This window comes from Lissotriton helveticus, chromosome 5_1 (assembly GCF_964261635.1).
Source record: "Lissotriton helveticus chromosome 5_1, aLisHel1.1, whole genome shotgun sequence".
NCBI lineage: Eukaryota > Metazoa > Chordata > Amphibia > Caudata > Salamandridae > Lissotriton > Lissotriton helveticus.
In genome coordinates this window covers 467,977,627-468,001,608 of record NC_136065.1, presented here as the reverse complement: position 1 = coordinate 468,001,608, position 23,982 = coordinate 467,977,627, and the positions used below count along the sequence as shown (strand labels likewise).

Sequence of the window (23,982 nt, the reverse complement as noted above, 5' to 3'; positions counted from 1 at the left end):
TAGGACCGGTTTGCTGCCTAGTGGCTGGAAACAAGCAGTTGTGCTCCCCCTCCGAAAAAAACCAAACATCAGTTTTGAGACATTAGAAAATATTCGACCAATATCTCTGTTGCCCTATATGTCCAAAGTGGCTGAGAAGGTTGTGAATGGCCAGCTGATGCAATATGTGGAGGAGGCGAACTTACTCCATGACACTCAGTTCGGTTTCAGGCCCCGCCACTCAACGGAGTCGGCCCTACTCATGGCAACGGAGACCTTGAGGCAGGGTGCAGATGAGGGACAAACTATGGCCCTGATCTTGTTGGACCTCAGCGCTGCCTTCGACACTGTAGCACATTCCACCTTGCTACAGTGTCTGAATAAAGAGGGAATATCAGGTGCAGCGCTGAGATGGACCCAGTCCTTCTTAGCAGATTGTGGATTTCAAGTCAGGCAAGGGGACTGTTATTCCAGAGTGGTCACCCTGGGCCAAGGCGTGCCCCAGGGCTCGTCCTTGAGCCCAACTTTATTTAATCTATATGTTGCCCCTGTTGCAACTATTGTCGAGAGTTATGGCCTACGAATAGTGTCCTATGCCGACGACACGCAGCTGGTCATCTCCCTATCGTGTGCGCCCTGTCTTGCCGCGGACAATTTCAGAACATGCATGCAAGATCTTGCTGGTTGGATGTCCACCAATTGTCTGAGACTGAACGGCGGCAAGACGGAGGTGCTCATAGTGGGGGGAGGCCGGTCGGCGTGGTCGTCGGCGTGGTGGCCATCCTGCCTAGGGACGGCACCGACGCCCTGCCAGGAAGCCAGGAACCTGGGAGTATGGTTCGATGCAGGTCTCACCTTTGGATCCCAGATCAATCGTGTGGTCGGTGTTTGCTTCGGTGTTTGCTTCGGTGTCTTGAAAACTCTGAGGAAAGTACTGGAGCTTCTACCAACTGAAGCACGCAAGACACTGGTGCATGCATTGGTGACCGCTAGATTGGATTATGGGAATCTGCTGTATCTGGGGGCACCAGAGAAGAGCATTGGTCGCCTTCAGGTATTGCAGAATGCTGCGGCGCGCCTGATCCGGAGGCTACCCAAGAGAGCGTCTTCAAAAATGGCACTTCAGACTCTCCACTGGCTCCCGGTGAGGAGCAGAGTGGAGTTCAAGGCACTCTGTACCTGCCATCGCATTTTGAATGGCAGGGCGCCACAACCGCTGCAGAGCTTGATAGCGCGCTATCAACCGTCCCGTGCCTTAAGATCTGCGGGCTCGGGATTGGTGAAAATTCCCAAGGTAAAAAAAGCGCGCATGGGGGGGAAGATCGTTTAGGTACTTTGCAGCGTTTAAATGGAACAAATTACCGTTTGAACTGCGTCTTGAGCCCTCGGAGACCAGGTTCCGGTCTAAACTCAAAACCTACTTATATGTCCAGTAGTTGGTCCTTCCCCCCTTCTTTTGGATCCTGTTGTAGCCATCTCACCATAGCGCGGGGACACGCCGGGGCGCGTAACCAGGCGCTTTATAAGCCTACCTATTATTATTATTACAATATCGACAACAAGTAAGAATACACAACAGGAATAATCGCATAATTACAAGACAAATTAATCAAGAATAGTAACATGATAAACAGGTATATAGCGGGCTACGAAGGGGGGCACACAATGCAGTAAAGAGCAGCATCATATGATGGTACAATGGTTGTAGGATCAATGACGTCGAGCAGGTGAGCCTAGCCCAATTAAGATAAGAATTTGTTAATTAGGAATCTTTTGGCTTCCAGTTTGAAAGCAGTCGTTGAGGAGATTCTGCATACTTACGGTGGAATAGAGTTCCATATCTTCGGGGCAGCTCCGGAGAAGGCTCAGTGACAAGTTCTCTTTTTGCTAAGGATGAGTGATTTCAAGAGGAAAGTGTTGGCGCTTCTTAAGGCACTACCACCACAGGATAGTTCAAGCTTTTGAGCTAGGTACCTGGGAGTTTTGAAATGCAGGGCTTTGTGTGCCAGAACGACAATCTTAAAACTGAATTGAAGCTTCGTAGGGCAACCATTTAATGGATTTTAGGACTGGGGATCTGTGCTCATTTCGTTTGGTACATGTGACCAGTCTAGCCGCAGCGTTCAGTGATTCCCTTAGTGGAGCCAGGGTGTATTTGGGAAGGCCACAAAGCATAGCGCTGCGGTAGTCTAGCATCGGCAAGACAAGAGCTTGGTCCACCCGCTTGAAATCCTTTTGTGGGAGGAATGGTTTGATATTTGTAAGTGTCCTCATCAAGTGATTAGCCCCCTTACACACATTGCTGACATGATTATTCATATTCAGGTGCTTGTCCAGGGTGATTCTGAGAGATTTGGCTGAGTCTATGATGAGAGGGGTGCAGTTGAAAGCAGCGAGGTGATTCAGCCAAAGGTCTAGCTTGGGGATGTGGTTCGGAGGAGAGATGAGAAGGAATTCGGTTTTGGAGGTGTTGAGCAGGAGATGGTTTTCAGTTAACCAATTTTGAGTAGAAGTTAGCGTAGTGTTGAGTGAGATGATGTTATCCAGGGATGAGATTGTCAAATAAAGTTGTCTGCATACAGATGGAAGAGAATGTTCGAAAAATTTTGTGAATTAGCTAATCGTTCCAAGAAAAAGTTGAAGAGGATAGGAGATAGGATGGAGGCTTGGGGGACACCCACGAGTACTGGAGAGGGTTGGGAGAGGGAATGGTTTGCCTCGACTCTTTGTGATCTGTGGAGGAGGAAGGACGAGAACCACTAACACCTGACACGAGAAACCCATCCTGTTCTTCAGAATTGATAAGAGGTTGTCGTGATTAACTGTGTCGAATGCAGAGGACAGGTCAGGGAGGATTAGGAGGCAGGAATCATTTTGGTCAAGCATTTTTAAATTGTCATCCATAACATGCGTGAGAGAAGATACAGTACTGTGCCCCTTCCGAAAGCCAGATTGATGCTGGTCTAGGAGTTGGAAATTCTCTATGTGAGCCCAAAGTTGGGATTGTATGCTTTTTTCTAGTAGTTTTGCTAGGGTGGGGATGTTGGAGATAGGGTGGAAATTATTGAGGTCAGCTTTATCTGCATTCGTTTTTTTAGTATGGATGACACCTGAGCTGCTTTTAGGCAGTTTGGGATCGTGCCTTGTGAAGAGAAGCGTTTACAATCCTTGTCTTGGTGGGGAGGAGTACATTTTGATTTCTTTGAAGATGGCCGGGGGAAAAGGGTCACTGAAGTGGTTAGATGGGTTGATATTCTGAAGAATCATGTACATATCTTTCACTGAATGGGGTAAATGTGCCCCATGAAGCATTGTTCTTAGTTTTCAGGCTGATAGGTTTGTGCTTTTCTAAGAGGTCAAAGGGTGGGGCGGACCTAGAGGATGGCAGTAGAGCCTTCTTAGAGGCGAGTTCAATGGTGATGAGTCTTGATTTCTCCGTGATGAAAGCAAGTTCATCGCAAGAGGGTGGGCTGCCTCTGGCGTAAGAGTGGTTTGAACCTACCACTGATTGCTGTTTGACCAATTCAATTCAGTTTCTTGGGGTGGTTAGCAGCTTCATCAAGTTGGTGTCTGAAGTAGCCTGTCTTAGCGCTCTTGATTTGTTTGTTGTAGAAGCTCCTAACATCTCTTAGGAGTTTTAGTTGTTCTAGGGAGGGTTTGGATCTCCAGGAACTTTCAACTGCCTTAAGGTTGCAGCGTTCCATGTTTAAATTGTCGTTGTACCATGGTTTCGATATTTTTGTTGAGGCATTTTTTTGTTGGAGTGGTGCAATGACATCCATGAGGTTTGAGATGGTTGAGTTGTAGGAGTCGTTTAGAAACTGAACTTCAACCAAGTCAGCTTGGGAGGAGAGGGCAGATTTGCAGAGGGCTGCTAGTTCATCTGAGTTTATTGATCTGAGGTCCCTTTTCCAGATCTTTGATTTTGTTGGCTGAGCCTTCCTCATCGACACCTCCCTGTTAATATAAAAGAGGATGCAGTGATAGTCGGGCCAATCGCAAGGGGTAATGGTATCCAATGTGATGGTCTGCCCTTTCAAGATAATGAGGTCTAGAGTTTCTCTTATTATGAGTTGGTTGGTCACGGTGCTGAATCAGTTCTTGATCATTCAAGAATGATTTAGGGCAAGTTACCACGTGGTCATTGGGGTTTGACCAGTGGAGGTTGAAATCACAAAGGAAGATTTGGGACACAGCTGAGTCGACATTGCCAGAGATGACTTCCATAAGTTGCTCGATGAAGGGGAGATTGTCTCCCAGGGGGTGATAAAAAGTGTGAAGTTTGCATACCGGCAGGTTATTACTTGAGATGCTAAAACAAAGGTATTCACAGGAGGAAGGCTAAGAGGACTCCAAGTGAGAAATCGGGAGTGTGTTCCTATGAATACAGGCTAGGCCACCACCCAGCTTCCAAGCTCTGTCTAGCCTAATTATGTCATGAGTAGGAGGTACTAGGAGGTCTAAGCTAGGATTGGAGGCAGGATTTAGCCACGTTTCAGTGAGAATAAGGAGCGTGGCTGCAAGATGGCTGCACTCTAAGTGGGCTCTGCCAGCCAAGCTAAAAATCCGTCATAATCCTGCAGACGACAGCACTTATACAGCTCACAACTAGCGTTTCCTGCTTTGGCGTTACCTCAGGCATCGATCGGTGCCGCTCCTGCTTCCTGGCGACGAGTGCAAGCTGAGATCTGTTGCCCAATCGCTGCTCAGGGCCCACTCCTCGAGGTTGAACAGGCCCGGCCCTCCTGTCCCTGCTGTCTGGCTGAACGCCTGGGGCTCCACACCACCTGAAGGACTCCAGAGGATCCCACGCTGCTCTGTCAGGTGAGTGCCACTGCCGCTATTTGCGACGGGGCAGGGGGCCGCGAGCTGTACCGCCCGGGCCTTTCGCGACTCGGGCGTCATATTTCTCCCCTTCTGGCGCCTTCTCCGATTGCCACGAGTGCCCGGGCCTGGTGACGGGATGGGTGTACTCCCCGCTGCGATAGCCCCAGACTGGCACGTGCACCCGGCCACCTCCCCGCTGAGCTGTGCGGTGCGAGAGCACTCACGCCACGGCTGGCTCCTCCTGCGGCCCAATGCACCTTGGCTTCGCCGCCCCTGGTGTCGGGCGCCCTCCCTGCTCCCTGGACGTGCCCGGTCCTGGGCCCCAGCTAAGGTTACCTCCTACATTGGGCTGGATATTTACTGCCTCGGACAGGCCCTGCTTTGGTCCTGGTGGTCTGCTTTCAGCTGCTGAGTTGTACAGGGAGCCCTGAGCCCGCAAGCACACCCTGCTACCTCTCTCTGTGGACCAACACATCTCCGCCTCATTGTCCCAGTCTCTGGTGCCTGGTGCTACTCCTGTTTTTCAGACGTGCCTGCCCTGAGCCTCAGCCGCTGCTGCACCCAACCTTTGGGCCTGCTCCCCTCCACAGACCGGACCTGCACCAGCTGGATTGCGTCCCAGCATGACCTCTGGATGGCTATCCTGCACTTTGTGAGTCTGCCTTTGCAGCTATATATTGCGACATCACCCCAGCGCATTTTGGGCATCTGACGAGTCTCCTCACTACATGCATCCCGATGCTGGCAGCTTCTGTGTCACTACCTGGGCCTCGTGTGGCGCGTAGGTGATCCCCTGCGCTCACCCTCTATTCTGCCACTGTCCGTGGTGCTGGCCCCACACTGGGTAATTGACTGACCTCATTGTGGAACCTGTGGGCTCTCTTGACATCCTCTTTGGCTTCAGGTGCCGTGCTATTCCTGCATCATCTGCTGCCGCCCTGGTGCCCGCGCCATCAGCCACGTCCCTTCTTTTTTGGAGGGCCTTACACAGCAGGTTTGGCTCCCACCCTGCGCCTCTGCTCCCCAAGTAGTGGCCACGGGTGTCCCTCAGGGGTCATCCCTTAGCCCACTTCTTTTTAACATCTATGTTACCCCGCTGGTTTATCTAGCGGAAGCATTAGGGGCTAAGGTGGTGGCCTACGCGGAGGACGCCGCCACTCAGGCTCATCAGAAATTATTGCAGATGGACAAATACTTGACATCATCCGGAATAAATATGAGGATTTGGAGGCGCGGTCCAGTCGGAGCAATCTCCGCATCACGGGAGTACCAGAATCCACCAATATTTCCCGCATGGAGGATTTCGTGGAGCAGCTTCTCGGGGAACTCTTCGTGACATCCTCTCCTCCGTCTTCATTGTTGAGTGAGCTCATCGCCCTGGGCCCGGATTGCCTCCTCACTCCCATCATTGCAAATATTCTAAATTTCAGACATCGAGATGCCATTCTCCGTGCAGCACGTGACAGGGGCAAAATCAATCAAGGAAACTTGCTCTCATTTTACCCTGACTATACTTTTTCTGTCAAGGCTGCTCGTCGTGCATTCCTTCCAGCAAAGCGGATCCTCCAAAAACATGACGTCTCTTACTCATTGGCTTACCCAGCGAAGCTGAGAGTCCGACAGGGCGCAAAAACGCTTGTATTTCCTGATCCCAGAGATGCCCTTGCCTTTGCCAAGAAACTCGATAAATCATCTCGTTCGTCACCATCTGGCTCTCACTTCGCTACATCCGACTACCTCAGTGACGATTAGCGTCTTCTTCGCATCCAGAGACCCTGGATGCGAAGAAGACGCTAATAGTGAGATGGACAGACGGCCGCTACACTGGTTCGTCGTCTCTTCATTACATATTGGGGGTTACTTCTGCCCGTCTAATACGGAGGAATGCGGGCCGGTACCTTAGACGATTGGACTCTATTTTGTCTAACGAGAATGTACTGGCTCATCTAATCTTAAATGTATGACTTTTTTGACTATTAACTAAACACGGAGGAATGTGGGCCAATACCTTTTGCTACAAGAAACGTCTTTGTCCAACGGGAATATTGCTGTAACACTACACTTCAAGGTTGTTATAGAGAACCAGGCCTTATAATATTTGGACTCCTTGGTTCAGGACCTCCTTGGACCTAACTGAGACTATTGAGCCCTGACGTAGTTCCAATGGAATGAAACACGTTGGCTGTGGTTTTAAAAGATTGAGAAAAAGAATAAAGGATTCATTTGGATAAATTGGAAGCGCTTTCGGACTCTATTCTTTGGTGCACCATCCTTCTCTTCACAAATTTTGGTATCTGTTTTTCAGTGGAGCGAAAGTGCGGCGAGTTCCGGACGTGCCTGCACAAACCAAGGACTTAAAGATTCACTTTGAAATTGAGGTGCTGAACCATGGTCAGCCGCATTGTTGGCTTTTAACCCTATATTAACGTTGTTTTCCCTCTTCCAAGTTGCGGGTTCCTGGCGTGGGTAGGAGTGGTATCTCAGCCTGATTGGGGGGTTGGACTGGGTGTGGGTGAGGTGGGTCTTTTGGAAATGTTTTTTGGCACGCAAGGGTGGGGTGGTTGGGTTGGGGGGGGGGGGGTGTTTGGGGAATGTGGTTGACTGCACTCTGTCTGTTATTGCTTTGCCAGAAACAGGTTTCCATATTGCATTTTGTGTGGTGGGTTGGGTTAGGGTTGGGTTTTTTCCAGGTTTTCCTATCATTTTACTGTGACATTTATGCTCCTGTGTCCTCATCTTCCGCCTATCAGTATGCATCACTTCTCCGTTAGGCCTGTTCAATGCAGCATGTTAGTACACGGCATCTTCTCATTCCTGACTGGCACGGTTTACCCCTCCCCCCTTTGTTCTTCGCTAACTGGTGGTTCCCCCCCATGGTTAGGCCGTCCAGAATTGCAGGTACCGGCTGGTTCCATTACATGCTTTATGCGACTGCCCTGTACCTTCCACTTCCTGGTTACGCTTGCCCCAGCGCACACACTGGCTTTTTCCGCTGTCTGGCCTACTGCTCTGCGTCCCACTTTTCCCTAGTTATAGCATAATATGACTGACACCATATCTTGGACCTGGAATATCTGCGGTCTTAATGATCACCGTAAAGCCAGGCTCATTCACTCACCTACACCGGCATATGGTAGACATTTGCCTATTGCAAGAAACCCACCGGTTGCCTACGACCTCCACCAGACTTCAGTCACGCTACTGAGGTGAATCACACTTCTTTTTATTCCTCCTATTCTAGGGAAGTGTTCATTTTAATAAGAAGGGGCTCCCCTGGCACACTACTCAGGCACTTACGGACCCTGACGGACGGTACGTTATTTTGCATGGTTCCCTATTGTCCCAACCCATGACGATTGCTGCTGTCCACGGCCCTAATTCGGACGACCCCGATCTCTTTACTCATATATGGCACCTCATTTCTTCTCTTGGGGAGGGGGGGATTTTAATGTTACACTTTCTGCAGTCTTGGACCGCTCTGGCCCCAACTCTCCCCACCCTCACTCCACTGCTCTACTTCATTCCATACTCGCTGACAACTCGTTATATGATGCCTGGTGTCACATGTGGCCGGAGGCCCATGAGGGTACTTGCGTCACTGGTGCTCGTGGCTGCTGGTCCCGTACTGATCTATGGATTACCTCCCCGGATGTCCTCACTTGGCTTACCTCCGCTAATCATATGGCACACACTTGCTCAGATCATGCACCAGTCCAGCTTTGTCTTCGCCTTCCTCACTTCACACAGCGTGCTTTCACATGGCCCTCCGCGATTACGTCTTCTGTGACGAGATCCAAACAGCGATTACCAACTACTTTGACTTAAATGTCAGCTCTGTGGACTCAGCGTCCATCCTGTAGGAAGGTTTTAAGACAGTGATACGTGGCAAGTGTATCTCTAAACAAGCTGGTGTCCTTCGCTCCATCCGCACCTCTTTGGACAAGCTAGAATCGGAGATTAAGGCTTGAGACGCCACTCATGTGGCCCAACCCAGGTCTGAGACCCTCGCGCGCTTGGGTGAAAAGCATACTGAATTTGCTGAGGAGGCAGACCGGGAACTCTCCTTTCTTGGCAGAGAGGCCAGAGCTCGTCGCTTCAGTGAGGGCGACCAGTCTGGTAAGACCCTGCCCAACCTCCTACGTCACCCCATGCTGCGTAGTATGTGGCGGCTCTCCGGGATTTATTTATTTATTTATTCATTCAAAGTTTTATATAGCGCGAACAAGATCCTTACAGATATCAGAGCGCTTCACAACGGAGAGAGGGCAGAAGGGGTGAACAGAGATAGTGGGGGCAGTACAATAGTACAAACATGGTAGGATAATAATAACATACATAGAACATATCAAAATACAATCAGGTAAACAGAATAATATAGGATAATATAGGACGGCACAAGTCATTGACCCCACTACCTAGGTGTTCAGGTACACCTTGGGTGCGTGGAAGGCTTATACCAATACCCTAGTAAAGAGAGAACACTGAGTGGGGGCATCGGGAGAGTGAATCAGTAAACTAAGTGTAACATATATTGGTCGGTAGTGAGAGCGTAATGTAGTGGTATCCCCACCAAGTAGAAGTATAGTGCCAAAGGCCAAAGTGAACAGAGGTACAGAGCAATGCAGAGTCTCTGATCCAGCACCTGTAAGGTTCAGGAGATCTTGGCCAGAAGGATGGTTTTCACTTCTTTCTTGAAGAGTGCGGTGGAGGAGATAAGCCTGGTTTCAGGAGGGAGCGCATTCCAGATCCTGGGTGCCATTCCTGAGAAGGAGCGCTTGTATGTTTTCTCTTTCCGGAATCTACGGGGCTTCAGGAGTAGATTTTTAGCACTTCTATTGGATCTCGAACCTCCTGATATAGACAACTTTTGAGCGAGGTAGTTGGGTGCATTGTGGTGCACGGCCGCGTGTGTCATGACTGCAATTTTTAGCTGTATTCTGGCTTCAAAAGGCAACCATTTTAGGGACTTTAAGTCTGGGGATATATGCGAATGTTTTCTTGAGCCAGTAATGAGTCTCGCGGCAGCGTTCAGGGAGGCTCTTAAGGGTGCTGTTGTGGATAGCGGGAGTCCGCTGAGGGCCACAATTCCGTAGTCTATTCGAGGGATGACTAAAGCTTGCACAGCCGTTCGGAAGTCTTCGGCAGGGAGGTAGGGTTTAATTTTCCTCAGTGTGTTGATTTGGAAGTTAGCTCCTTTTGTGGCTTTGCTAACGTGCTGCTGCATGTTGAGGTTGGCGTCGAGTGTGATGCCTAGGGATTTCGCCGAGTCCACGATGGTAGGTTGGACATTAAGTGCTGTTAGGTTAATGAGCCACGTTTGGGTGGTGGAAATTTTCGCCGGGGGTGAGATGAGTAGGAACTCAGTTTTCAGAGCATTTAGTTTGAGGTGATTATCGGCCAGCCAGGATTGAGTGTTGATAAGCGTGGAATTCAGAAGTTTGATATCTTCCGGGGATTGTAGCTTTAGATAAAGTTGTGTGTCGTCGGCGTACATATGGAACTGGACCTTGGAGGCTTGGAGCAGGGTGGCGAGCGGTTCCATGACGAGGTTGAACAGTGTGGGGGAGAGGGAGGATCCTTGTGGAACACCTAGATCTGCAGGCACGGGTGTAGACAGCACATTGTTGATCTTGAATTTCTGAGATCGGTTGTGAAGGAAGGACGAAAACCATTTGAGAACAGTTCCTGATAGACCCATTCTAGTGCTTAGCAGTTCCAGCAAGTTCTCATGTTTGACCGTGTCAAATGCTGAAGAGAGGTCAAGAAGGATGAGGAGGCAGGACTCATTGCGATCAAGAATTTGGAGGGCGTCATCAATTATGTGTGTCATAGCTGTTTCCGTGCTATGTTTCGCTCGGAACCCAGATTGATGAGGGTTGAGGAGGTCAAATTGATCAATGTGTTTTGTTAGTTGGAGTTGGACACATTTCTCCAGCAGTTTGGCCAGGGTGGGGATATTGGTGATGGGCCGATAATTGTTTAGGTCAGAAGGATCAGCTGTAGGTTTCTTGAGTATAGGCGTGACTTGCCCCACCTTAAGGGAGTCTGGGATGAGGCCTTGTTGAAGGGAGCTGTTGATGATTTTGGTCCAGAGAGGGAGGAGCAAGGGGATGAACTCTTTTACAGCATTAGCAGGTAGAGGGTCTGTGAGGTGATTAGAGGGCTTCAAGGTGCAGAGCAGTTTGTGTATTGCTTCTTCCGAGTAGGTATCGAAGTACAGCCATGATGCCTTGTTTTTAGGTTGAATGTTAGTCATTCTGGTGTGACTGGGGAAGCGGTTTACATCCATGATGAGGTCATTTCTAATGTTGTCAGTCTTTAGCTTAAAGAAAGCAGAGAAGGCTTCACAGTGTGGGGTGTCGCTTGTTGCACTGTTTGATTGTAAGGGTTGTGTCTTCGTTTGGGTCTTGATTAGTTCGAACAGCTTTCTTGGCCTGTTTTTTGCTTGGTCCAACTGGCGGCTAAAGAAGTTCGATTTTGCGCGCTTTATTTTCCTGAAGTAGGCATTTCTCTTGTTCTTAAGCCTTTTGAGGTGCAATGCTGAGGGGTCCGATCTCCATGTGCGCTCTGCCATTCGCATAGTACGCCTGTCGTCATTGAGTGTCATCATACCAGGGGTTAGAAATTTTGGTGGAGACTCTCTTCAGTTGCAGTGGGGCGACTTCATTGACTATTGTATTCATAGAGTCAAGGTAGTGGTCCATCAGTGAGTGAACATCCGAGGTACCTGAAGGGGGAAGGAGGCGATTGCCTATGTGGGGAGGCAGGGTAGCGGGGTTAAGATTCTTCATGTCCCTTTTCCATGTTTTGGATTTGGTTGGTTGAGCCGGGTTAGGTTTAACTTTTTCATTGATAAAGAAGGTGATAATGTGGTGATCTGACCAGTCGCAGGGTTGTATCGCTTCCAGTTGTGTAGAGTTTTCTTTGGCAATGATGAGATCGAGTATCGCGCCTTTGTCGTGTGTTGGTCTTTCGCATATTTGGGTGAGGTCAAGAGCTTTAAGGAAAGTTTTGAGACTATTCACCACTGTGTCTTTCTGGTCGTTCCAGTGGAGATTGAAGTCACCCAGGTAGACTTGGGTGGTCTGCCGACCGGCATTGGAGGTGATCAAGTCCATGAGTTGTTGGGTGAATATGATGTTCCCACCAGGCGGGTGGTAGATGAGATGTAAAGCACAAACTTGTTTGCCCTCGCTGGTGATGTCGAGGCAGAGGAGTTCACAGGAGGAGAGGGAGGGGGAGTTGACTTTGGTGACGGAGAGGTTGCTCCTAAAAATGCATGCATGCATGCTAGCCCCACTAGAACCACCTCCCCCAATGAAATTAAGGCGTGTTTTATGGACTACTATTCGCAACTCTACACCGCCGGCTCCCCCCTCGTGTGAGGCTTTCGAACAATATTTTGATACTCTCGAGTTGGTTTGGCTAGAGGACTACCATCGTAAATTCTTAGATGTGCCTTTCTCTAAGGAAGAGGATACTCCCTGCCATAAATAGATTACCTAGTGATAAGGCACCTGGTCTAGACGGCCTCCCCGCCTTGTTCTATAAGACTTTTGTTTTGCTTCTTGTGCCGCATCTGGCCGCCATGTATAATGATTCCATTGACAATGGCCTTTTCCTGCAGTCACTCCGCGAGGCGATGATAACGCTACTACTTAAGCCGGACAAACCAGCTGACTGCTGCGATTCCTACTGCCCCCTTTCTCTAATTATTATCGATAATAAGATTTTTGCAAAGTTATTGGCCACCCGCCTTCTCCTCCTTCTGCCCCTCATCGGCCTCCACAATCAGTCTGGTTTCATCCCTGGTCGTGCCACTTCCCATAACCTCCATCTTTTCGGTCCTTCATCAAATCAAACCTAGCCTATCTGCTGTGGCCGCTCTACTAGATGTCACCAAGGCATTCGATACACTGGAGTGGCCTTTTTTATTTTTTCTTCTACCACGCCTTGGCTTTAGTAACATTTTCATCCGTAAGATATCACTCCTCTATACTCGTCCCTCCACCCGACTTCGGATCAATGGTCAGGTATCAGATCCTATTCTGATTGAACGCGGCACTGAGCAGGGATGCCCGCTCTCTCCTATGCTCTTCGCCATTGTGATGGAGACTCTCGCTGCCAGACTCCGGCAACACGATACTCAGAAGGGCATTGGCTTTTCTGCCCGCGCCCTCTTTGTTTCCATGCATGCTGATGATATTACGTTGTATGTCCGCCACCCCCCAAGACAAACTCAGCCCCCTTGTGCATGAGATAATACGGTTTGGTGGATTGTCCGGCATACAGGTGAACTGGAGCAAGTCAGTGTTGTTTCCTCTTACTGATGCCACCAAGCCGTTCTCACCAGATTTTCCCTTTGTATGGGCCTCCGGACCTACTCGCTACCTAGGTATCTGGCTGAGCAGGGACTTGGATGACCTCTGGAGGGCCAACTTTGGACACGAGGTGGACTGGCTCGAGTCCAGAATACCTCATTGGAACCAGCTCCCCTTGGCCCTGGCTGGTCAGCGGTCCTCCTGAAATTCCTGGATCTTTTTTTGAATATCCCCATACCTCTAACTGACCATTTCTTTCTTAAAATTCGCTCTCTGATCATTTCTCTTGTCTGGGCTGGCAAACAGCCCAGGATTGCATGCGATATCCTAACTCTCCCCATGTCGGTTGGCAGTATGAGCGCTCCCAATTTTAAAAACTTTATGCCTTAAACGCCCAGGCCAGTTTATTTCACATTTCTGGATTCACCCGACCCCTTATCAGCCGCATGTTGCGGTTGAAGCGGCCTTGCAACCCCCTAGCCTCTGAACACCGCCCTGTTTGCCCCAGCCAGTCGTCCACGTGCTGAAGTGGACACGGTCGAGACCTTGCGCTGGGCCTAGTTGGGACTGTGCAGTCTTTCCAATGTTAACGGCCAATACCATGCCGATTGTACGTCATCCTGCCTTCCCTCCTCTCCAACCAACTGGCATGTCTAAACACGCCTCCCACCTAGGGCTGACGACATTGGCGGATCTCTATCCCTGAAACAAGTTTTATTCTCTTCCTGCTTCCTCTGGTCCGATGGACACATTGCTCTTTTATCAGCTGCGGGCTATCTGTAGGGAGCTACATCCAACGTTCCCCCAACCTCCACCTTCGATGCCCGCTCTCCACTTTATATATACACACATCTCCCACTCCCCGCAAGCTGGTAACTAAATGATACGCCCTTACGCTGTCGACCACCTTCATCTCCACTGATCACCAACGTGTAGCATGGGGCGAATATTTAGGCGTGGACATTTCCCAAGCTGATTGGCTTGATTGCTGCAACCAGACGAAGAAACTATCTCCGACTATCGTCTCCGTCTCATACATTTCAAATATCTGCACAGGCTATACCGCGCCCCTATTCAGCTACATAAATTGGGACTCATACCTAACGATAGGTGCATGCGTTGCTCTGCCCCTGCCGCGGATTTTACTCATCTTGCATGGTTATGCCCAAAGGTGTCGGATTTCTGGCTGGCGGTCTGTGCCACCATCTCTGAGATTACCTCCGCACAGGTTCAGCCCGACCCGTCGCTGTGCCTGCTGAGCTTTGTCAAGTTTTGCCCGGATGCCTCTCGCCGATGATCGCAATGCTGCTCGTCCTTGCGCGTCGTAGGGTGGCCTTGTGCTGGGGTCGCAGACCGGCGCCCAATGGCTTGAAGATGCTTCGAGATACCAGATCCCGTTATCTGAATTCTGGGACCTTCTGCCTGCGAAAACTTTCCCACCTGACATATGGGGTCCCCTAGTGACATACCTCCATTCCAAACCACATCTAAGCCAGACTGCCTCTCCCGCGCTCTCCGCCGGCACTCTGCCCGCAGCGGTCGCGGAGCTGGTCAGTAATTGTCTCCCTCCCTGTCCCCATCTGCCCCCTCCCACCAGGGCTTGCTCCTTCCTCTACAGTGCTGTCACCACCTCCTACAGCTATGTGTTGCTCATGGTGCTATAGCCGTGTTGTACAGGATAATGCTTCTGTCTGATTGAGATTTCTCTAGGTCTATCGTATTCCGCAACTATCCGGATATGTACGATGCTCTGATCTGATGCAAAAGTGTATTTTGATTATGCCGAATCTGTCAATAAAGGTTATGAAAAATTACTAAATAAGTTTCAGTGAGAATGATAATGTCTGGATCATTGTGTTGGATGAGGGCGAAGATATTAGAGGCTTGTTTACTGACTGACCTGCAATTGAGTAGTACACATTTAAGTCGTGATGGATTAATGGGGGAAGGAGTCTGGATGACATTCACTCTCGTGAGGTTGTCTTTATTGATTACTAAGATTGTGACGTGGTTCTCTGTTCAGGTTAGTATGGATGGTTTGTATTTGTCTTGGCGGGGTCATGTTGGAGTTGGAACTAGTAGAGTACGAGTTGTGAAGGTCATTGAGATCCTTGGACGCTAGGTAGGTCTCAAATCTTCTGAGGCGGGAGGGCACGTTAGCTAGGGGAATTGTTTTCAAGATGGAGGGGGCTAAAAACTGGCCCAAGCGATCACTAACATTAGGGGAGGGTCCGGGCAGATTCGCAGAGGTGAGGAAGGAACTGATCGTGGGGAAAAGATCATTTGAGAGGACTTTCAGGTCATGTAGTTAAGTAGTGAGAAGGTGCAGCAGGAGAGATAGATCATCTAAGCGCGCAGCCAAGTCTGGAAGGGGTAACAGGTGTGTTAGGAGAGCGAGCGGAGAAGGTGGGCCTCGGTGTGAGCCCTTGGGGTCCAAGGTGATGGTGAGTGGTTCCTGGGGAGGGATTTGATCATTTGGGACTAGCAAAGTTCCAAGACCTTTCGATAACAAAGTTGGAGGGTTAGTGAGGGTGATATGACCATTGCCCTGAGGGTCAGGTACGGTCCAAACAGGAATGAGTGGGTTGACCGATCATGGTTGTTGGAGGGCATATGCCCAGACTCCAGCAAAGTATAAGGTGTGGGGAGAGGGATGACAGAAAGGGATCAATCGTTGAAGCCAATGATAGTAGGGCACATGAGGATCTCTCCGATCGAGAAACAGATAGAATCGGATTGGCTAGCTGTCCGCAGAGTGAACCCGAGATGTCTCTCCACTTCTGAGTCGGGGGTCTAGAGGGTTGGGGCACATCTACAGGGGACAGAGACGCTCTGTGATAATCTAAAGGCGCAGAGTGATTTAGATAAAGTGAGGGCCTCCCCAAAGTAGAGGGGGAGGACTGGTGATGACCTGAGCGATGGTAGGGTGAGTGTAGGTGTCATTGGGATTCGCTGAGTAACGGGAAGATACTGGCTATCTTAATAAGATTGACATTGGAACGTTGGACTAGGATGATCCTGTTGTTATAAAGGGTGATGGTGGCATTGGCGTGGAGCGTGGACGAGGGCGCTACTGTTAGTTTGAGACCATGAGGAGTTTTTCTGGTACCTGATATTTGGAGCATACAATAGAAGACTTTGCACCAACATGCTCTTTTCCTGGTGTAGAAAATAAGGTCATTAACTTGACTACCTTTGTTTGTACAAAAGTAGACGTCAGAGATTAAAGTTTCAGGCCTAGACCGGAGTATGTGATGCTTGTATTTTTTGGCGGCGTTTTTCTATAGGCTGCTTGGGTAGTTGATAATGAGTGCGTTGGATCCAGCGGGATCGGGACTTAACTCCATTTTAAAAGTGTCGATTGGCCGATGGGAGTGTCTTAACGGTGGAACATGGATGGTGATTAAGAGGAGAATTCCTGTCCAGGTGTGTGGGATAATGTCAACATGCCCACTCCAATATGGCCACCAAAAGCAGAGCGTGGAACTAGCCCCTTTCTATGCTCAGTCGAGTTATGAAGGATGGATCCTTCATATTTCATTTGCTCAACCCGTTTGTCCAGCTCCGCTATGTAAAAGGGGTTTATGAACAAGAAAATGCACTGTAAAGGATAAGCAAATACAACAGACAGATGTTATAAAGAGGAGCAGCCCACCATGGACAGGACTTTATGAAGGAGAGTTTCTCTGAGCTTGTGGCCCCTTGAAAGACAGACCCACCAACAGGCAAGCAGCTTTACTCCTTATCTTAATCTGATCCTAATCCAGATCTGACTGTTTGCAAAAATACCATAGCGTAGTACCTGTTAACCCCTGGTTTCAAGTACACTTATTAGTCCACTTGGACTCTGAACCTGCTAGCTTTGCATTGTCTTGTTGCATAACAAATAAATGTTGTTTGTGTGTAAAACCCTGTAAAATCTCCTTCTTTTGCTTCTTTGCAGCCTCTGTCTTCCTCTCTTTATCCTTCGTTCTTCCCCCTTTTTTTCTTCTCGGATTCTGCTCTGCCCCATCTCCATTTTAGGGGTTCTGCTGATCTTGGTTTACTCTGCTTTCCCTCTTTGCAGCCTGTCTTCCTGTCTGCACTCTCTCTCCCCTTTACTCTTCACTCACAGGGCCCTACTGGTTTCGAGTCTGCCTACCAGCCCAAAAGCTGTGTAATTGTTGACTCCAAAGTGCTTGTACAGAGCTATAGGTTAGCAGTTTTGGTGTTAAACTATGCTTCTGTTCATCTCTAAAGGTGACATTGGAGAAGGTTGTGATTTTCGGGAAATTCCGCCTGCCATTAACAAAACGTTACTACTTGAAAAGCTAGTTCTGCCTGCCTGCCCTCTCTTCCTTACACGCGGTCAACCAGCTTGTGGATTAGAAAATTGACCACTGTCCTCCAGGTGTACACTCTGGGCTGTTGCTGGGCAACCACTTGGCTGGACTTACAGTTGAGCCTAAGTCGTAGAGAAAGGGTCAGGTGACCTCCCAGCAGCCTTTACAAGCCGTCTCCCAGGGAGTCTCAGCCCAGGCATTGAGGCTAAGGGCACAGAGCACAAGGGCATTGCCTGTTCAGGCCGAAACCGGTCCTAGCATACTTCCTAGCATACTTGTTTCCAGTCCAGGGAGGACCTGGCCTGGCAGTTCGGGCCGGACTGTTCCCAATGGGCGCGGGGTCAAGACTGATTTGCATATGGCTGGGTCCAAACTGGAATGGCATGGTGAGCTAAAAGCTATCGATTTAGGCCCAGATCTCTGCACTGGGGTGAAAGTATGACATTGTTCTGCATTTTGTTCATCATCTGTTCAGGCCGAGGGTCAGAAATACTGCAAGTCCACATTCTACACGCACACTTCGAGACACCGCCACAAAACAGCCATGCACACTACCTCAAAAAAACCACGCACTACTCTCTACCAACAAAGTTATACCACCATTCACTCAAAATGTACCCAGATGTTTAACTCATTCCTACATACCCTTGCACACCTATAACCATAGTCCTAAAAAAAAAACAACAACTCTGTACTACAACACAGCCAAAAAGCTGTTCCACCAGGATACCAAACTGTAACACAAAATCGTGAACACAAAAACGGTGACACCATGGCTGTCATGTCTAATGAAACAACAAATCTCACCAAACCCAAGAGTGTCTCTTTACAATGTTTTGAGACCCTCCTTGCCATATCCAACCCTTACTCAACATTTTCCTTCTCTACAGACCACCATCTAGCAAATTATTACCAAATCTGTTCAATGGTTTTAACTTCAATTGCTATAACTACGGAGCTGAAAAGGAACAGATGATGAACAGAATGCTGAGCAATGCAAACATTCACCCACAGTCACAATGATCTGGGTTTAATCTTTTGCTCACCACGCCACCCTAGTTTGGACAGAATCATATACAAATCAGTCTCGACCCTGTTCCTCATAGGAACAGTCCAGCCGGAACTGCCAAGCGGTCCTCCCTGGACCAGAAATAAGCATCCTATGACCGGTTTCAGGGCATCACGCCTCATCAGCCAGCCTAGCTTGAATCCAGTGGTGCAGTGAGGACGGGACCCACGTCTGGGCATACCCTTCCCACTTAGGACAACGGTAGCAAAAGAACAAATGATGGACAGAATGCTGAACAATGCAAACATTCAACCCCAGTCACAAGGATGTGGTAACTATGCAGCTGTCACACAGATACTTGTGAAATATGAAAACCCATAGGACAACATCAAAAATCTAAAATTGCCTCCAAGCAGTTAACCAATAAATGACATGGAGCAACCTCAAATAGAATGCCTCTAAACCGTAATACTGACACCTGTGCCGACTGAAAAACATAACTCTCTGCACCTGGCCTGGTGATCTTGGACCACCACCAAAAATATCTCAGGCAGTAAGAAACCACAGAATTACCATGTATGCCAAGCTGTCAACGAAGGCACATGGGGGACAAGGGAACCAAATCAAATGTTTTCATAGTGAAAAAACTGCGACATATCTTCCCACACCTAGGATTCCCTCACAAGGTTCAAGCTACCATATTGCTTGTCCCATCTAAACTGGGTTACACTAATGGTCTGTATCAAGTCTTAACTCTGGCAATTATGAGAAGATTACAGAGAATTCACTGCCACCAGACTACTCCTACGTGTAAAACCACAAGCACATATCTCCCCTGCATTGAGATCTCTACCTACACTGGCTACCAGTTGCCAGAAGATCCACATTCAAGCTTTTTGGTATCACACACACAAAGCAATACATGGCAATGGACCACTCTTCATCAGGAAGAAATCAAAAAATACATACAACAAAGGAACCTACGCTAAAGAATGGCTCCCCATCTCAACATTCCCTCCTACATACAAGGAAAAAAACATGGGTTGAACATCTCGCCTTTTTCAAACAGTCAAACTGTGGATTTCACTACACACACACACGTTCCACTTACAACACCTAAACTTCAGAAGATTAGTCCAGACACCTATACTCACAACACAAGTGCACCACAACAGTATATTCAGACATGACCAACTATGCTTCTTGTGGTATAGAAATGAACTATAAATAGGAAATTGAGCATTTGCCACAAAATCTATCATCTACTGTATAATCTGAAGATTTTAACAGAAAAAAATTGTTTCTAGCTTAAACACTCCAAAGGATACTAAAAACGCAGCCATAAATGTTGCTGCACAGTGGAAGGCAATTTGTATTGTTTGACTGGTTACCTTTCTGTAGCTTATTACTATATTTGGGAGAGAAACTAATGATGTGCAACCTATGCCCAGACACTGGTAACGAGTGAAAATGAGAAAAAAGTATCACAGAATGTACCACATGCTGCATAATTTGCCTTTTCTTACCACTTTAGTCAACCCTGCAGCATAAAATGGCCTTCTGCTGCCACATAATTCCAGTGACTCTGGCTATACTTCACTTAGCCTATGTCAGCGGTTCACAAGTATTACATACTGGCAACAACTTTATGCGGAATACCAATATATAGCCAAAATACACAACTTTTATGTTTTGACATTATTTAACTCCCTTTTGCAGTTTCCCACAAGAATGGTATTTTAGTTATCTACAAAGTATTAACATTGGTGACTGAAGAGCAACTCACTCAATATTAAATAATACTTTATAGTGCGATACTTACTGCTGCTTGCCCTTAACTTTACATACGTCTTTATTTTAAATTGTGACACCACATGCTTGCAGTGATAAAACACTGAAACTATATGTCCTACAGTGCTATTTGTTCTTCTTGTTGCTGGAATCCTAGTACTCACTGAAGGTAGCACGGTAGCACACATAATGGGGCCACTTACCAGTAATAACTAGCTGACCCACCCATCCCACAATGCTGTTATGTAGAATGCATAAGCCGTCATTAGTGCAGTTTCACTGCTCTACAGTGCAGGTTAACTGACCCATGTCATCATGGCAGCCCATTAAGCGCATCTTCTATGCTGATAAAAGAAATTTGCAGGAAGCAATATTGCACATATATTTGCAGCTTTTAATGTTTCCACATAAACCTACTTAAATATAACTAGCATACTCAAGGGTAAAAGGTGCAGTCATTAGTCCTACATGTTATGAGCCTCACTCTTGCTTCTTCTGTGTGCTGGCCACCAAGGGTATTTTTGGTTTAAATTTTAAAACAAAACAATTGCTAAAGTGCTCAAAGCCACACGATGGTTGATACCTGCCAACTGACTCCACATACATACAAACCATAACACATGGGTTAAAGACATGGTCGTTTACAGTACCAATAGCTCTAACTCCAGCAAATGTGAGACCGACTGCATTGCAAATGCTTGCTTAGATATGTCACCCACGACTACTGCTTACAAAAACAACGTACTACTACCCCTTTAAAATCCACTCCCATCATGCTATATCTACTCTAAACTCAACTAAACACAAAGGCAATCAAGAGCACAAACCTAACACAACTAATGCACAAAGGAAAGAAAAATGTTATACTAATCTACCTACTAATTATTAACCACTAATCTTGGGTTGCAAGGTAGCGTGCTGTTCGCTGCTAAGAGGTTCAGCGGCTTGTCAGTGAAGTAGGCGCTATATAAATACAATTCACAATTACATTGACCAAAAACACCTTGCAAATGAAGCACGTTCTCTTGAGCATGAGCAACTTATAATGGGCGATAGGGTTTAAGAAGAACACAATGTCTGCCAGTTAAAAAAACGAGGAGGATATTGTAACAAGCGAAAAGAGAATGGAAAGGGCCAAACGGATAGAGAAAACAATAATTTAAAGACATATAGAATGGGGACCATGGTCTCATAAGGGCAATGGCTTCGTTAAAGAATGGATTACCAGAAACCGTGCTTCAAAATGCTATAAAATAGGGGTGTTAAATGATAGAGGCCTTTTAAATGCAGCAGAAGAGGGACACGTTTGAATATGAAGTTTAGAGAGAGAATGGGATTTGATTAAAGGGAATGCATAGGGAGGGATAGGGCAGCATACAGGCAACTTTGGGAGGGGTGCGGCTTTATAAATAGATAGGCCTTATGGAGAGAGAAGAGGGGGGGAAAAACACTGTAGCCGAGCTTTATGCCGAAATACACGGGGAAGGAAAACACCCCCCTCTCTGCCGCGGTATCTCCCCTAGCTATAGTACCTCGAGGCACCCCTGAGGTGCCCTGGGGGTCCAGCTCTCCGGTCCCTGGGCGCGGGACTCCGCAGCCCGCAGTCCACAAGACTTCGGACTCGAAGGAAGAGCACCAGCACCACTTGCTTCGAGTTGGGGGCGGGGCCGGGAAGAAAACGTTGCGTTTCACGCCTCGATTTCACACGTTCATTATTCAATCTCAGGAAGAACTGTTTAGTAAGAGTCCAGAACAGCGGCCATGGATGGATCAGGCACTGCGAAAATATTTAAATAATCTCTCAACGTCACAATTATGAACCATTTTAATGCCTTAAAATCGTTCAGCAGTCCGATTTTGTCCCGGAAACAGTTACATTCATTGCAATAGGTCACTTTCACATTGAACACATAGTGGTTTCGTAGAAAGAGCTACGGAACTATGGCGTCACCATCCCAGACATCGCACTACAACAGCACATGTCACCGCAAATGAATATGCTCCTGTTAGCCTCTAGCTGCATGCGCCACACCGATAATTCGGTATCCATGTCCAGCGTTTTGTATCTTATGTGACGTTAAACCAGTAAGCAGTGTGGTGATCAGTTTATGAAGGGCTTTAAGTGGGCTGGAAAAACGAGGGGGAAGTGTTACTCAAAGGGGCGTGGCCATGTAACTAAGGGCATGGTTAAAGAAACACGTAAGCTTAAAATCGGGCTTAGTGTAAGTCAGCGGTATAGCTGATTGCCCCGGCCCACGCCGGAAGTGATACACCCACACGCTGCGTTTACGCCTGGAAGGCGGAGCGCTTAGGGTGACCAACTGGCATGGGTGCAAATTCAGGACGGTGAATGTAAAAATTCAGGACAGAGGGTCAAAATTCAGCACAAAAAATCAGGACACAAGGTTAAAATTCAGGACAAAACTTCGGGACAAAAGTTAAGTCTTACAGACATATCAGAGGAAGTGGCACGATAGTATACAAGTAAGTAAATAGACAACCACCTACGTACAAGTCAAATAAGTTTTGGATTAGGTTGAGACATTCGTTTTTTTAGGTTTCGCCTGGCGTCCACTGCGCAGCAGTGTTCGCGCAGGCGAAATCTTATGTTAGAGGCAAAATCTTATGTTAGACAGTACGGGGCTTTGTCCCGTCTCTTTCTTCCATCGGCTAGCTCCATAAATGGAGGCTAGCCATTGGAAGAGAGACCTGTCCGTCATTGCCTGAGCAGATTCGTGGGCGTTCCGGCTATTTTTACTCTTCCCGCCCCTTTAACAACGTCATGCGGCGGTGGGCGGATGTTATTATTATTTTTTTTTTGTCTCTGCATGTTTTGGTCATTTTCAACGTGTGTTTTGCAGGGGTGGGTTGCAGTCACCGGATCGCAATTCGACACCACATTTTTGAACGTTTTCTCAGAATCCGCTTTTGCCCCGTATGCTGCATACACTGTGGAAGTGATATTTGAAATGATGCCACATTTTTGAGCTTCATTTCACACAAGGGCTCCACCACATGTATCAAACAGTAAACATGAGCAACCACACAAAAGGCTGTATTAGGGGATTCTAGTTCCTAGACTGAGTGAACTAAACAGAGGCTCAGGAGCTTGGTCGGGTCTCTCCACTTTCGTTTCTACTGTTCTTGGTGCATTACAATGTGTGACACTTACTTTTTGAGACAACCCGTAGATAGGCACGCATTTGACCACGCAGTCGCTTGATGTGATTTCACGTTATATCTATTCAGAATTATTAAGAGTGAAGTATAGATGTTTGCTAACATTGTTCACCTTATCCGTTTCCGCCGAGTTCGAGCGCTCAATGCGGAAGTTGAATTTACGGTCTAGTGGAAATCTGTGTCCATGTGCATATAACGCATGCGTGGTATACACACTTCCGCAATAGCATTCAGGAGTGAAGGACGACGCCGGATTCGCGGCTGGGGCACACAGGAGGTACGTGCATGCAGGTCTAAGCCAGCATAGTAGCGTTCATTCGCAGTTTCATGGGTAGTGCAGATTACTGATTTTATCATTTGGACATTACAGGCAATTACAGCGAATTTAACGATTAAATAGAACCGGAATAATGACGGAACTGATTGCCTAAAGACTGAGTAAGTGTCTGGGATAAGAGGGCGGTATACGTTGATGGAGGCACGAGAGATATGTTGTTGATTGGGTTTTTGATTGTAATTACAGCCACACAAATTGGTAGAGAATACGTGACTC

The 23,982-nt window shown here is 47.8% G+C and overlaps 1 protein-coding gene across 1 annotated transcript in view; it reads right to left on the bottom strand.

The window, feature by feature from the left end:
- ERLIN1 (ER lipid raft associated 1) overlaps positions 1 to 21,914 on the bottom strand; it is a 143,456-nt gene extending 121,542 nt beyond the window's left edge. The window contains exon 1 of the mRNA XM_078642755.1: positions 21,782 to 21,914. The gene's annotated coding sequence lies outside the window, so the exon portion shown is untranslated. The remainder of the gene's footprint in view (positions 1 to 21,781) is intronic.
- Positions 21,915 to 23,982: the final 2,068 nt, after the last annotated feature.